The sequence below is a fragment of the Sinocyclocheilus anshuiensis genome, unplaced genomic scaffold, assembly GCF_001515605.1.
Source record: "Sinocyclocheilus anshuiensis isolate Anshui unplaced genomic scaffold, SAMN03320099.WGS_v1.1 scaffold279, whole genome shotgun sequence".
NCBI classification, from domain to species: Eukaryota; Metazoa; Chordata; class Actinopteri; order Cypriniformes; family Cyprinidae; genus Sinocyclocheilus; species Sinocyclocheilus anshuiensis.
In genome coordinates this window covers 924,935-939,843 of record NW_015549591.1, presented here as the reverse complement: position 1 = coordinate 939,843, position 14,909 = coordinate 924,935, and the positions used below count along the sequence as shown (strand labels likewise).

At 33.5% G+C, this 14,909-nt stretch overlaps 1 long non-coding RNA gene across 1 annotated transcript in view; it reads right to left on the bottom strand.

Moving 5' to 3' along the window:
- LOC107658169 (uncharacterized) overlaps positions 1-6,368 on the bottom strand; it is a 12,094-nt gene extending 5,726 nt beyond the window's left edge. The window contains exons 1-2 of the long non-coding RNA XR_001630758.1: positions 6,358-6,368; positions 2,771-2,774 (exon numbers count right to left, since the gene is read on the bottom strand). This is a non-coding gene — a long non-coding RNA (uncharacterized LOC107658169). The remainder of the gene's footprint in view (positions 1-2,770; positions 2,775-6,357) is intronic.
- Between the last annotated feature and the right edge of the window lie 8,541 nt (positions 6,369-14,909).

Here is a 14,909-nt window from a genome sequence, read left to right as displayed (position 1 = left end):
AAAAAAAAAAAAAGGGGCCTGGGTTTTATATATATATATAAACCCCAGGCCACTTTTTTTTATATGTGTTTTATAATGTTTTATTTTGTAAATGTCTTCAATGGCACATTAATAGTTTTTATTCTACTTGTATGTTATAAAATTACAATTTGTATATATTAATTTGGATTTTGTATAAATTACAAAAAAAAAACAACTTGTAACACATCTAGGTACTACTTTGCATCTATCTTGACAGAATATATGCAATACATTCAATGCAGTTTATAAATGCTGAAAAATTCAAAATTCTTAGAAAGCATTAAAAATAATAAAATATAAATCAAAACTGTGTTCTCCACAGAATACAACAACATAATAATCAAGCATTTTATTGGACAAAAGTTTGCATATGGCTATAAGTGCACGAGTCATCAATGTTGTATCCATTTTTCTGAAAGACAATAAATAAACCTGCTGTAGAGTTAATTTATAGAGATTATATCTCCATTACCATTGCTAATGAGAGGTTTGAACAAACCACCAACTCAGTCTTAAATATACTGTACTGAGTTTTAATTTTAAACTTTTGAGAGTTAAGCTTTAAGATCATGTAGTCATTGAAATTAATTAATGCTAATCATGTTCAGAAAATTGATACAATATATTGAGTAGGTGATTCAGAAACAGATATCACATGAAAGCAATATCACACATTTAACACTTACTACAATATGTGCTCTGCAGTATTATTTTCCTTTTAGTACAGTACAGTGTACATCCAGGAGCTAATGTTAGTACAGGCAAAATTGAGAAATGATTCTCCATTGTGCCTGGAGATACATGGCTTCTTTATTTCTTTCACTAAATGAATTCAGAAATGAATCTCCAGAGCCACACAAACAGATGTTTATTGGTGAGGTTTAGTATAGGCTTTCCCTGCATTTTGAGAGAAATAAGTGATTCATTGGAATGGTGTTGGGATCATGAAAGGATCTGTAGAGGAAAGAATAACCCACACAGACATTAGAAGTACACACAGAGTAGTGGAATATACAAGAGTACAGATATTGGTTGTGGCAGCGCTGAAAGTTTGTCAAGGCTAAAACATAAAGTGTGTATCCATCACTATTGTATCGTGCCATTTTTTTTCCGTCCTTCACTTTCATTGCTTGTCATATTTAATGTATTGTATTGAACATCTCTCTCACTCACACTCAAACTCACATGTTACTTTTGTAACTCGGGTTACTTTTGGTTCTTCATTAGACAGCCGTTGTAGGAGAGTTCACACAGCAGGGATTTCCTGACATTGTCAGAATTTTGTCAACGGTTAATATTTAACAAAAGGCAGTTAATCAGACACCAGTGAGCATGTCACTCAAAGTGGCCCCATACTGCCAGTTTTAGCCTATGAGGAAAGATATTAAAGGGCAAAATCTGGGTAAAAATTGTACATCGTCTAGGCAGGTACAATTGAGCACAAGTAGCTGGACAGTATTTTTAACAATTTAATGAATGGTATTTGCCAAATGATATATGTGTGTGTGTGTGTGTGTGTGTGTGTGTGTGTGTGTATGTATGTATTAAAATATGAATTAATCACATAGTAGAAATAAATGTGACAACAGCCAGTCAGTGCAAATCGCTAATAAGTAATAAGTGCATGTCTCTGTGAGTGAATGGCATAGTTTCATCTACTACACAAACTCAAACACAATGTGACTCTCACTGTTGTGTTCTCAGCATCTGCGTCTCAATATATGAGGACATGAACACATGAGAGTTGAGAATTGCTCTGAGTCACTTCACCAGCTTCTCACTGTTTCATGTGAGGAAAAACAGCCATCAAATACATACTGAAACTTAAAAACCTTTATGACAAACCGCCAAAATAAAAATTAGATTTAACATTTGAGAAAATTAAAATAAAATAAAATAAAATGAAATGAAAGAAATTTGAGTAAATTAAAGAAAATATGTCAGAAATCTATTGCTGTTGTATACTAAAATGTACTGCTCAAAGTCATAATTTTATTATAATAATGATAATAATAATAATTTTAAGGAATATCATCCAACCAGGATATTTTTTCATCCATGTTTTAATTTGTACAGTTCTATTGTGCAGCATCTTATTTGACAAAAAAAAAAAAAAAAACGGATTGATACATTTTCATTTGATTACATTTTAAAATATTTATTACATAGTTTAATAGTTAGTTATAGTTTAATTAATTTCATTAGACAAACTTTTTGATAAAATGTATTTTTATGGGTCCCTAAATTAAAAGCTAGCTTACTTTGTGGAGTTTAATTATGAGTTGTTATTATAAATATAAAAGATTTGCTAGTTTTTGTTTTTATTTCATTTTTCCATTTTTTATTTATTTATTTAGTTATTTATTTAGTTATTATTTTTAATTGCAGTTTGGTTAATGGCGCATACATAATTTTCGTTCTGCTTGTGTTGTAAAAAAGTATTATTTCTATTATTATTTTTATTTATTTATTTCATTTTCCTTTCTTACAAAACAGCTCCAGAAATTCTTCTGAATTCTTCCTACTACACCTACACCAACATTTCTCTGTAAATATACTCACACTTTGTTTATATTCTATGGCACATTTATGGTTACAGTTTAGTTTGTTTTAATTTTACAAACTTCTTTAGTTAACAAACATATTTTATCTGTCAGCTTACAATTATAGTTAATGATAATAACCAGTTGAGATTCTGTTTCATGTTGTGCTGAAAATGTACAATATTATCTGATGAGAGACAGAAAACAGCTCTGCAGGACACAGATAAACTCCTTTGCCTTGATCTTAATGAGCAAGAGAAAGAAAAATGAGTTAGATGTTTCCCTAGCGAAAAACCCTGTCCTGCATTCAGAAAAATGCTAAAATAGAAGCAAACAATCTTATTCCCCACTTACTGAAATTGTGCTTCCCACACTATCAGATTGGCCTATGAGAGAGAATTTTCAGGTTTATGGAGACTGCAGACATTTAAGAGTCAGTTTGATAAATGAGAAGTGCATATGATTAGGTTCAGTGCATGCTCAAATGAACAGCAGGGGATCCAGAGGAGTTTAAAATACCAGGTCGGCCACATAAGGACTGCACTTAACATTACTAAATCTGAACTGAGCACTTTATTCCAATCACAACAATGATGCTGGTTTTATTGGTTCTTGCAATCATCCCAATTAACACTGCTCATATTAGAGAGTTTTGAACAAACCACTAACTCGGTATATTCTCAAATGTACTGTATTGTGTGGCAACTTTAACCTTTTGTGTAGGTAAGTGTTATTTAAAGGGAAAGTTCACCCAAAAATGAAAATTGTCATAATTTACTCACCCTCAAGTTGTTCCAAACCTGTATGAGTTTCTTTCTTCTGCTGAACACAAAATAAGATATTTTGAACAATGTTTGTAACACAACAGTTAACGGTAGCCATTGACTTCCCTCTCTCTCTCTCTCTCTCTATGGAAGTCAGTGGCTACCTGCAACTGTTTGGTTGCCAACATTCTTCAGAATATCTTCTTTTGTGTTCAACATCTTTTGCTATTCATAAAGACAAGTATTATGACAAGTAATCTGTAGTCTTAGACTAGGTAGTAAACTGTCGTCTTTTATCTCATGTGAGGGCACATGATTTTAAACATATTTTCCAAAAGTAATAACCATTTATTTAAGAATACTTTTTTTTTCATGAAGACAAAACACATTTTAAGTTTTTTAACAGTTTTTTTTTTTTAACGGTTTGCATGAGCTTGCACACCGGGAGTGTAATGCCTGATAACCTGTGAAACTGCTTTCTGCTTTTTCTTTTGTTAAAAGCACCATATAAATAAAGCTGAATTGAATTGATTCAAAGTGCCACCTTTGAGCCCTGCACAGCAGTCATCGTGTACTTAACACCCATCTGAGCAGCTGCTAACTTTAATAAGATGGACTGTCAAACATGTTCTTTCGCTCTTAAGATGAACGAAGATGAACGGAGGTCTTACGGGTTTGGAACGACATGAGGGTGAGTAATTAATGACAGAATTTTCATTTTTGGGTGAACTATCCCTTTAAGGTTTCAAAGGTTTTAGAGGGAATTAGAAACAAATGTAAGGCCTTGTAAGTGGCACCTGAAGTACCATTCATAAGGTGTCGTTCCTGGCTTGGGTTTAAACAGAAAAATTACACTCCTTAACCAGCTGCTTTCACAACTTTACCAGTGTCATAATCACCTAAAACCGGCGTCATGACAAAGTGTTAGAAAATATATACACAGCCATGGGCACACACAAAAACCTACCCGCTAACAAGCACATTTACATTTTAGACATGAGCAGTTTCACAGAAATGCTAACCATAATTATCGAAAAAAAAAAAAAAAATCTAGCTTAACAACCACCCCCCATATTAAATAGTTATTTTTAGGTCTGTGTTCACTCTACTTAAAGACTGTGGTTTTATTTATTAATTTTTTAATTGCATTATTTATTGCATTGTCAGCCATATTCAGGTTTCAAAAGATAGATCAAAGGACACTTTATATGTTCAATTAACCATTGTCATGATGATTCAAATAAAACACTACTGTGATCTGTGAATCAAAAGAAAGCCTTGTGCTTATGCTGACAGCAACAAATTGGTTAAAATCACAGTCTTTTTGGGATTTAGTGATCGTGCAAGGCTGTTTCACAATTTTAGTTTTAATTTAATTTGAAATGTGCAGCTTTAATAGATAAATGGTGGGATGTCAAATTCATAACACTGCTTTGCCGATCTATACGGAAGATGGGAAAAAATGAAATGGAAAGAAATATTTCATTTTGTAATATTTTGCTCTTTGAAACCTACCCTCTAAAGACATGTTAGCCAAAACTACGTCAACAAGTTGCGGGTTCGAGCCTCAGTACCGGCAGGAATTGTACTGTAGGTGGGGGGAGGGAATGACCAATGCTCTCTTCCACCTTCAGTACCATGACTGAGGTGAGACCCTTGAGCAAGGCACCAAACCCCCAACTGCTCCCAGGGCACCGCAGCAAAAATGGCTGCCCATTGCTCCGTGTGTGTGTGTGTGTTTGTGTGTATATTTCACTACTCACTGCTGTGTGTGTGCACTTGGATGGGATAAATGCAGAGCACAAATTCTGCGTATGGAACACCATACTTGGCCGCATGCCACTTCCATCAGACAAATTTCTGCTGTTATAAAAGCATGTGCTTGTAAATGTATTTCGAATTCCATTGGGTTATGCTAGTAGTGCAGAAATGACACACTTCACCTTTATACAGCAAAGCCTCAAAACACTTCTGTATTCCAGAACAAACAAACGGAAAGAAAGAAAGAAAGAAAGAAAGAAAGAAAGAAAGAAGGAAAGTGCAGCATTAGGCACCTCTCTCACTTTTTGGAGATCTTTGGTATGATGGTTTTATTCCCGGAGCTTGCTTGCTTGTTTATTGTTTGTTTTTATTTTTTTATTTTTTATCTCTAAAGCCAGTCAAATAAAGGTCAAATAGATTGTGCTTCTCAAAGTAGCCACTACACAACATCTGAGGAGAGAGGACAGCTGACACAAGTTTTGACAAGGTGATTTTAGACGTCTTCAGTGCTTCATTTTCAACCAACTGACATTTAAAAGATGGAACAAGAGCTGAGAGATCAGGAAGATGCAGTGATGCAAACACTAAAATGGGTAATGAAAACCAGGAAGATATCATGTGTCTCTTGAGTTATGATTGAGATAGATCTTGTGCATTAAAAAGAATGTTGTAACATTCCTAGTAAGTGTTTTTAGAGTGGCATGACATAGTAAGATGTGACTTGTAGCTTTTAATTAAAAAAAATCACAGTATACATGAAGGATCATGTAAAATATACTTGAAACTGCTCAACCACAAATATCAATTGCAGCACATGTTCCACGTACTGTCAATAGACCACCCTAATTTTATAGTTTACACATCGTTACTTCATTTTTCATAGACTGCAAATTATGTTTGTTCAGATGTCTCAGATGCGTCAAGAACTCAAGTAGAACATTCTAATTCAGTGCATGTAAATCAAATTAATTTATTGTCAAACATATTTTATGCTGGGGACAGAACATGGTGAATGAGAGTCTGCAGGTGGTGTCAGCCTCTCACACTTCTCTCATTTGGCTTCCGAGAATGACAAAAGGGAACAGTGCTTCCTGGAAAACTGGTACATGGTGACATATTCCCTCCCACAATGTGGTATTATAAAAGAGGACAAGTTGACATTTGTTGACTTTGGACCCTCTACTGTTCCCATTCATTGACATTTAACCTCATCAGTTCACTAAATATTTTCCACAAATCCACAAATTTAATCCAAAAATTCACACTACTAATTTTAAAGTCGAAATAATATATATTTTTGACTGAAAGTAATATATCTGTTTACTGGGGGGAAAAAGAAAGCATAAATACAATCGGCAGAAGTAAAACACTAAATGTAGGCAACAAATTACTTTTTCACTAACCACGCATAAACGTTGTTTTCTCAAAAACACAAACATGTACATGCATGCTACTTACATATTATTGTAGCACAGTTTATGCTGGATACAGTGTAATCAGACTTAAGCCATTAATATGTTTTTAAGATACTGAAAAAAGCACAACTGTCAGGGCACTCGGTTTTTTTTGTTTGTCAAAATGTTGTCGCCTTCACTGTTCGAGAAGCGAAGGGCACATTTCGGGCCCATATTTGAAGGAGCCTTCAAATTCGGACAGCCTTTGTCATAATCGCCCTTCGATTGCGGCCTTCGAAGGATGCAGCCTTTGAATTGGGACGCAGCTAGTGTCTCAACCTATAGTGTGAGTTGGGGACTGGGCTGTCTGTTTGTGTTTATTTTTGCATTTTCTTATGGTGACACTAGTGGTGCACCAGATGAAAATCCAATCCGAAAATCCATCTCACAGATAATGTATATGGATGTTATTTTTCCTCATAAGCAGAGTCCATTTATGTCCACACACACTGTCTTCAGCGACTTGTTCAAAGACAACAGCGCACGTGCGAGATCCTTTAGACAGTAGGTGGTCTGCACTACTTTGAACAGGTCCATCTGTGCTCACGGCACATAGACTCCAGGGCTCGACATTAACGCTTCATTAAAGCCAGACAAGTAACATGATTAAAACATCAGTAACCAAAAATAACTATGAATAGTGGATATAGCTACTGTATATAATGCATCTATTGACGGAATAAGGTTGCGCTGCTGAGGCGAGGCTCACGCAGCCTCTCCAGGAGAAATCAAAATGCGGAACACTAAGAAACTCAGCATCCTGAGGTAAAAATTCAAAATGGAAAGTTTTTATATTTAAAATACAGTTAGTTAGGCAACATCACACAACGTTTTCACCATTACGACAGTTTAATAGTTCTATAAACAGTTCAATAAGCAAATAAAATAATATTATGTCACTTACATTTTAGGCGGAAACACAGCCAAGCATCTCACAGCAACCAGCCGATTCATTGCTGATTGATTCCGTGTTTTGAACGAATCGGTTGAGCAGGGCTCAACTATAGCGCTAGCTATAGGCAGAGCAGGCGATTGCCTAGGGCCTCGGGCTTTGAGGAGGGGCCTCCATAACCATAGCATCCCCTATATGCCAGTCCACCAGTCAAGATGGGCAGAGATACTAGCCTCATTGTTCATTGGATATAGTTGAATTGTCACTCATCTGCAATTAAACCAATTCATGTTGCAGTTTCAAAGCGGGTCGCGCCTTCTGGATGTTTGCGTAACGAACGCATCCATCAGGTGCTGCAAACTGTGCGATGCAAATGGCTAAATAGGCACACAAAGAAGTCCAGCTCCTAATGCAGGTTTGTGAGTTGTCGTCATCTATTTTAGAGTGATTGCAATGTATTCTAAATATAAACTTGTTCTGTCAATCAGCGTAATTTCTGGAAAGATCATTCACCGCTTTATTACGAGTTTAAAAGAGCGCGGGCACCGTTGACGCGCCCAGACGCGACGCTTTGTATTTGTGCTTTCAGTGAATGACATCGTGTCGGGAGTTGACTAGCAAAATAACTACAAAAGTAAAAGCAGATAAGTTTGTATTCAAAGTTAAAAATCAAACACACTAGAACATTTTTTAATGTTTAAAATAAAGGTGATTACTCAGATGTGTGTATCTTCTAAATTCTGCTGATGATACTACATTACTGCTCATAACACTTATAATTTCAGTTTCAACTAACTAGAACATATTTTTTTTCTGCTTAGTAGTCGTTCTCTTTCACTTGATTTGTGTATTTGTGTGTGTGTGTAAGCCCCCCCCCACATAACAAATCCCAATTTAACTCCTGGTCCTATATATAGTAATTGCATCTCAGTTTGATACATTTGGAATTTTCAGCTTGGATTGAAGTCTTTAAAATGCTGAAGTCCATACTGCCAAATCTTCATACTTCCACAGCAAGATCAACAGCGCTTTATGTATCCCCAAACTGTAAGTCGCTTTGGATAAAAGCGTCTGCAAAATTACTAAATGTAAATGTGTAAATGTAAATGTAAAATCCTTTATTTCTTTCTGCTCATCACACATTGTTCTTCCACTTAGCCTACATTATGCTGGAAAGTCTTGTTGTAAGCAATGATTATTTTAATGTAATTACATTGCAACCTTTTATCCATCAATATTTGAGATGTACAGATAGCCTGTTAAGTCTTCCCAAAGGTCTATGTCTCGACCCAATGTCCTATGTGCATCATTAACTGCCTTTAGTTATGTATCAGTTACACTCCCTCCAGAACAGGTTCTTAGCAACTATTGCAGTGTTTCAGAATGAGGACTAAAAGTAATGTGCAAAATACACCAAAAGAAGGACAGGAGGTCTTTCTATGGGCAGATATATGGCCTCAGCTGTTCACTGAGAGATGAGTTTCTGAAGTATGGAATCTATTAGGTGGGTATGACAATGGCTTTCTTAACTTAAATCAGATGTTAAAAGTTGGCCCCACTTCACAACCAATTATACAGAATTGGGACTCAAAATGCAAAGCTCAAGACCCTGTGTGTTTAAATACTTTAGAGTAGGTGAAAACATCTTTCAGGTTTTATTTGACAATGCATGATCAAGGCTATCAATTTCCTGTGACATTTGGCCATATGCTTGACCTGAACTAATTCATGCCCAGGTATACTAAATGCCGCACTTTAGACAAACACACACACACACACACACACACATTTATATTTTTTAGAAATGGAAGTACTTAAAGGGATAGTTCACCCAAAAAAAAATGAAAATCACCTTCATGTCATTCCAAACCTGTATGATTTTCTTTCTTCTAAAAGAAGATCAAAGTCTCAGTGTTTTGTTTTGTTTTTTTTCTTTAAAATGTCATCTTTTGTGTTTCGTAGAAAGTTTTGGAAGAACATGAGAGTAAATAATGACCGAATTTTCATTTTTCAGTGAACTGTCTCTTTAAACGTATAATGCTGTAACCGTTGTGGTTTGCAGTTTTAGAGTTTAAACTCTAAATAGAATTTAGACAGTTAAAAACAGAGTTTAAAATTCATATTTGGTTTTCTAGCAATACATAGACAATTTTAAATGGTTAAAAAATGGGTAGCAAAAAGTAGTAAATTTAGAAACGTATATTTCCCATCAATTAAAAAAACAAAACAAATGTGTTAAGAAATTGAGAAAATATTTAATTTTGTTTCTGCCATGCTGTAGAAAGGGTCCAAATGATATTTCTTCACAATTTTCAAGCTGTTATCCTCAATAAACTTGAGAACTGGATTAGTCAAATTTGTGAATGAATGAATTGAAAAATTAATTATTTTCACCAGATACTCAGATTAACTTGAGTTAAAGACTCCAGTTTCTGTCAAAACGATGCATGGCTTCAGAGTACTTGGAATATAGTCCTGTGGACTACTTTTAGTGTGCTTTTGCATTCTTTTTATTTATTTATTTATTATTTATTTTTTTTATTTTTATTTTTATTTTTTTCAAAATTTAATTTTTAGTGGCTGTTCATTGTGAATGCATGGAAACAAGAATGGAAAACAAAAGATAGCAGTCCAGAGAAGCCAAATTGTCTGTGGGACTCCTACTGACACGGTTTTTATTGACTGTCTTCTGACATTTGATGAAAAACTAATGCCATGTCTGCTGTGAACACCTTTCATCATATCTGTAAGAGTTAAATGAACTGCAGTCATTCGTGTCATCAGGTTTTCTCTTTCCGCTGTATATCAGATCACTCACAGACATGTGACAGCTGTCAAACATCATTTCTGCTTTTGGTTTTCAAACAAGCAACACTTCAGTGTGTTTGATGGGATCAGGCAGAGTGAGGGGAAGAGAAGGGAGAGGAGCACAACTGTTGACAGACAAACCAAACAAAAGATCACTCATATTTCCAAATGCCAAATACCAATGGAAATCTCTCAAATAAACAGCTGTGCTAATTAGAAAATGTTTCTCCAGTAATAAGCTGATGTATATGGGATGAAGATATATTTTTATGCTGAAGGTTATAGGTTGAAATCAAACGAGGATGAGTATTACATCATTTTGTTAATTTTCATATTAATATTTGCTAATTTCCACCAAAATAAAAATAGTTCAATAAATAAATAAAAAAGAATCATGCTTTGGTAAATCATAATTGTGACATAAAGGATCAATGTTATGTTTTATTATGTTTTTATGTTTAAATTATTAAATTCGTATGTCGTCATTATGACTTTTTGTCATAATAACTTAGCATCTCATATTTTCAAACTTATGCCATAATTATGGCTTTTATCTCATAATAGTGTCTTATTATGTCATAATTGTAACTTTTTTTATCTTGTTTTGACACATTTTATTTACCTGTACCAAAGCATGACTTTTATTCATATGTGGCAGAAATGGGCCTCCATACTTTGCAGTAGTAATGCAGTAGTAATTTTATTTTTAATTTTTTGCCATTTACGAACCCAAAGACAGAGATTGTGTGGTTACATTTTTAGTGATATCAGGAGGGACATTTTACATGTGGGGAATCATCTATAAGTTGGACCTAAGGTCTCTCTCTCTCTCTTTTATTTTTTATTTTTTTGTAGTCATAATTAACTGCCTGTTTCACAGCATAGATTAGGCTTTGCTTTAGGAAAATGTACAGTCCCTGTGGCATCTTGTATCATCCAGTTTAGCTTTAAAGTGTAGCCTACTGCCGCTATAGAGGATAGGCTGTGTTTTCCTCATATGGATATTTTATATATTTTTCTAAGCGTTTTTGGGTTTGGCTCCAGGTTCTCCAGAACAGCTGGACTTCACTGTTCAATTACAAGCTACTTTTAACTTTCAAGTTTATGTGCCATGCCTTTCTGTGGTTCTTGACCAGGTCAACATTTGGTGGAAATCATATATACTTGATCATATATATTTAAGCATGACTAAAATGTAGACATTACACATTTTGAAGACTGAGTTGGCAACACCTCTGTTGTCTTAGATGACGTCAGATTCCACCACTGACCTCCAGTGTCCTCTCTTTAAAACATATTATACACTGTGAATATAATTGCAAAATGATTTTAGCTCATTGAAATCAACATAATAATATTATTAGCTTATTAGGCAATATAACATTTAAAAAATGAAAAATAATATATTTTTATATATATATATATATATATAATAATAAAATACTCCACTAAATTGAATGTGTTCTTTCAAGAGTTTAATATTTTTAATTAGGTTTTTTTACTTTCATTATGATTTAAGGACAGTTGTATCACACTGACATTTTTGACTATGTCCCTTTTAAAATATAATATTCATCATGGAAGAGGTGCATAAATTAATAGAACCAGATAAATATACATACATATATATACATATACATGACAATGACATTTTTATTATTAATGTAGCCCATTATTGATCATATTTATTGTGAATATAATTATAACATATTGGATTGGGAGCCAACGTGGAATTGCACTTCATTATACAACCTACTGCACATTTTAAATATTCAAAACCAGAGCTCCAGGTAGTGGAGGAAATAAAAAAAAAAGATAACGCAGAAGCAAAGTAGCATGTGTAGAGTCCGTTTTTATTTGTTCATTGCAAAAGTGCACAGCTCATTAGCACACTTGTACTATTTCAGTACTAGCTGCTGTAAGAAACAGCTTCATTTAGACAAAATAAGTAATGAAGTCAGGTTAAAGTCCTCCAGAGAAAACCAAGCTTTACTGTAATTGCGGTTTTATGAAGTTGAAAAAAAAAATCTGTGGTAGTTATGATGTTCTGCTATCAAATTACCCTTCTCTTGGACTGCACTTAAAAATATCTGTCTTGTCTTTTAATATGGCTGTTATTCTGGCCCTGGTGGGCTTCGGGCAGAGTTGTAAATCTGAAGGCTAATTTATTGGTCACTTTGCAGTGCAGGAAATAACATTTGCTTTATAAAACTGTAAATGTAAGTTTACAACAGGAGATAAATAGAGAGATTTAACTTTAAAATGCATCATTGGTGGTAATTTATGAGTTTTCTGTTCAAGGATGAGATCCCTAGTGTTATCGCAAACATACTATGTGGGCAGTTTTGTTGTCAGGGCATAATAGCCAATACAAAGGCCTCATCTTCTATAATATGCATAATAAGGTACTCTAAAGGTGCAATTTCCACATGCTTTACTGTGTGCACATGAAAACTGCAATGTTTGCAAAATGTTAAATGTATACTGTGTATTTCTAAGATGCATATTGTTGTATAGGCTTTACTCTAGACTTTTTTTTTTTTTTTTTTTTCTTCTTCAGAACTGAGAATTGTGAGATATAAACACGGAATTACAAAATAAATTCACCATTCTCAGAAGAAAAGTGAGATTTGAGGAGTAGAAAAAAGAGTCAGAATTGTGAGATAAAAGTTGCAATTATCTTTTTTTTTCTATTCCATGGTGGAGGGAATAAAAAACAGAGCTATAAGATGTATACTCAGAATTATGTGATAAAAAGTGAGAATTGCAAGCTATAAAAAAACTCAGAATTGCAAGAAAAAAAGTCATAATTCAGAGTTTATATCTCACAATTCTGAGAAAAAAATCATGAAAAACATAGTGAAAAAAAGCAATGATTCTGATTATTATTGTTAAGGAATATGACATATGACATTGGTGTTGATTTATACATTTAGTCATGTTGCTGATTATTACAACAGTTTAATGATATAGATTGAGAAATAACGAATGACCCCACAGTAGCTAAGCCTTAAAAATTGAGTTATTAGATTACTTTTTTCAAATGTTTGACATGATAGAAAAGGATACAGGTAACATGCTAACAAACAGTAAAATAAACTGTAATCGAGTAGAATGTTCACAAATCCATCCAGGGACGAGTTAATGAACAAAATAAATCATCTTGTCATACATATGGTATTAATTTGCTAATTTGACCCCTTTTCTATGTATTTTGTGGTTAGCCGTCCAAAGTTCTGCCAACAGACTTTTTTTTTTCCTGATTCAAAAGTCTGAGAACTGCATGGAATATTGTGTGCTTACATATAGCATTTCATATGAATTGGTTAATCAGTGTAGCCGCACAGAACAGCCACAGTCTACAGCATATATATTTCTGTTCTCTAATACCATGAAACATACCATGACCATACATCACAGCGGTAATTGTCATTTTTAGATTAATATTAAATCACAATTTATAATATTATAAATTCATTTGAAAGCTGGGGTACTGCTTGGAACTAGACTGCAAATTGTAAGTTGTCACTGATTAACAAGTGTGTGATTTAATGGTTAATGCCATAGTGAATGACACTCATCCTGGGAAATGTTTCTTTAGTCATAATGAACTGTGAAGAAAAAATAAATAAATAAACATGTTTTTAACAAACTCACTGTGGCATGTCTTTAAGGTGAACATTCTAAGCAGCATAATGCCACAGATGAGGAAATGACTGCACAACACCACCATGAACACAACAGAAGGATTCTGGGTAAACTCAAAGTCAGTGTTTGGGATTGACAACCTTCTCAATTTGGCAACTCTTGAATTGTGTTCATGCAGCAGTTTACTGGAGTGGCTTAAATACTGTATGAACACAATAATCATGCTGCTTTTCTGTCCTCACGATGCCTGTGAATAACAAATGTACTTGTGACAGAGACTGAAGTTATATATAAGTTAATTAAAATATATATATACTTAGATTTTTTTTAGAAAGAGCAAATTCAACCTTCATACCATTTTCATTTTGACATTCAGCTTTCATTTTGATTTTCAGCTCTTCCATCATCATCATCATTATTATTATTATATTTATTTAGTTTTTACATTTTATGCATTTGGTAGAAACTTTAATGCTTTCAGTCCATTCAAGGTTCATTCATTTGTATCAGTTAATGCTTTTCCTCAAAATCATTCTATGACTATAAAAGAAAAAAAAAACAGTACAAAGCAAAACAAAAAAAAGCATATAAAAAAGTTAGACATACAAAAACATAAATAAATAAATAAAAATAGGGAAATGAAAAAAAAATAGGGAAATTAAAAAACACCATATATTACTTGTTTTACAAAGTCAAATATTTTCAAAGTCACAATTTTATAAATTCTTATAAGTGCCATACAAATTTGTATGCATGATATTTATTTATTTATTTATTTGTTTGTTTGTTTCCCCATATTGTCTGCCTGAACTTTTATTTTATTTATTTATTTATTTATTTTTTTCCTGGCTAATGTACATTAAAATTAAAATACTGTATAAACCAATGACCATGACTTCAATAGCACCATAAATATTTATCACGTCTGCTTCAATGTTATTTAATAAACATAATTTAATTATGCATTGATTGTTTTTATTGTTGTGAGCATAACATATCATGATATACATTAAAATTA